At 36.0% G+C, this 1,645-nt stretch overlaps 1 protein-coding gene across 5 annotated transcripts in view; it reads right to left on the bottom strand.

The window, feature by feature from the left end:
• prkcq (protein kinase C, theta) overlaps nucleotides 1-1,645 on the bottom strand; it is a 22,729-nt gene that overhangs the window by 12,875 nt on the left and 8,209 nt on the right. The gene's annotated exons all lie outside the window — the stretch shown is intronic.

Here is a 1,645-nt window from a genome sequence, read left to right as displayed (position 1 = left end):
ACCAACAAGAAAACTACCTTTTTTTTAGCTTACACAGACACACACACACACACACACACACACATCCTGGCTGAGGGACGCCTCCTGGGAACCAGCACCAACCTTCAGTTTCACTTCCACAGCCTCTGTTTTGATTCTGAGATTCATGTTTTTTAGATAATTTGATCATTAACCTAAATTTTGCTTTAAACTTTAATATCGGAGCAACGAGACCTAAAGAAACTCCTGTTAGTTTAAGAAAAGCAGGAGAAGCAGAAACGATTACTAGTTTATTACTGATACGCATTAAACATGAGGAACCAATATGTAGTTTAACGTTTCTATTAGTATTTCCTCTCATTCATCTAAAGCATTTTGAATTGAATCGTTGCTGAAAATGTGATATAAAAATAACATTTCCTTACTTTACTTTTTATTAACAAATGAAACACAGAGAAACTAACGTCTAGAGCTGAAAGGATTATTCTGATCAATCGATAATCATCTGGTTTAGCCATCGATTGACTGCAGAAAACAAACTCTGAGCCGTAATTCAGCTGAAACGTGTAAAAATAAAATAAACCTTGTAAATAATTGATCCGTTTCTGAAACGTTTCTATCCAGGAATTAATCTGTGAATCCAGAAATACTTGAAACATCAGCCTAATCTTTACTTATTGATTTTTAGAGTCTGTTTACTCCAGTTAATGATTAATCAATAGCTAAATTAGCTGATTTTTCCAATAATCAATTAATGGCGATTATTCGGACCGTAAAGTAAAAAACAAATCCACTGGTTGCATTGAAACTGGTTCAGTTATTTCCAGACTAATTAGCCAAAATGTTTCCAGTAAAACCCCTTAAACTCGCCTGCAGCAGAACATGGGAGCCGTTTCTGGGCCCAGAACCCGGCCGGTTCTGGTTCTGTGCAGCCAGACGAGCCAACATGCTGTCAGAGTGACATGTGAGCCAGTTCCTGTGTGAGCTGCTAAAAACAAAACGGTGACGCTCAGAAAACGCCGACTTCCTGTCAGTTTGCCCTCCTGCTTCTTCTGAGTCAGAACCGGTTCCGTCTGAAACGACCGGGCTTTTCTGTCACCCAGAAAACTAATCGGACCGCCTCGGTTTTACTTCCCTACTCGATTCCTGATACGCAACCGGCCGACATGTGGCAGAGATGTACCGGACCTGGTCGGTACCAGCGACACCGTTACCATGACAACGCATTGATAACTGGAGGTCCTGTTGGAGTCCGATGATTATCAAAAATATTATTTTCTGTACAAAATAAATCATGAAAATAAAATAAAATAAAACTCAGTAAAAAAAGTAATAAGTAGATTAAATTAAATAGAAACAAATTAGAAATAAAATGAATTTAAAATAAAAACAAAATAAGGTAAAAACAATATATTTCATATTATTACTAGTGAATTTAATATAAAAATCACTATAAAACTAAATTATAGTAAAATATACATTTTTAAATAGAACTCATAAAACAGACTAGAAAAAAAAAAAAAAAAAAAAAGTAAATTAATTTCCCTTCCTGAACAGAAACGTTTCCTACAGAAGGCAGCCATTTTTAACTCTGCCTTGGATGACATCATGAAGGCAGCCATTTTTAACTCTGCCTTGGATGACATCATGAAGGCAGCCATTTTTA

The sequence above is a fragment of the Poecilia reticulata genome, unplaced genomic scaffold (assembly GCF_000633615.1).
Source record: "Poecilia reticulata strain Guanapo unplaced genomic scaffold, Guppy_female_1.0+MT scaffold_125, whole genome shotgun sequence".
Taxonomy (NCBI): Eukaryota; Metazoa; Chordata; class Actinopteri; order Cyprinodontiformes; family Poeciliidae; genus Poecilia; species Poecilia reticulata.
Note: the sequence above shows the minus strand (reverse complement) of the source record. Positions and strands in the feature narration are given on the sequence as shown.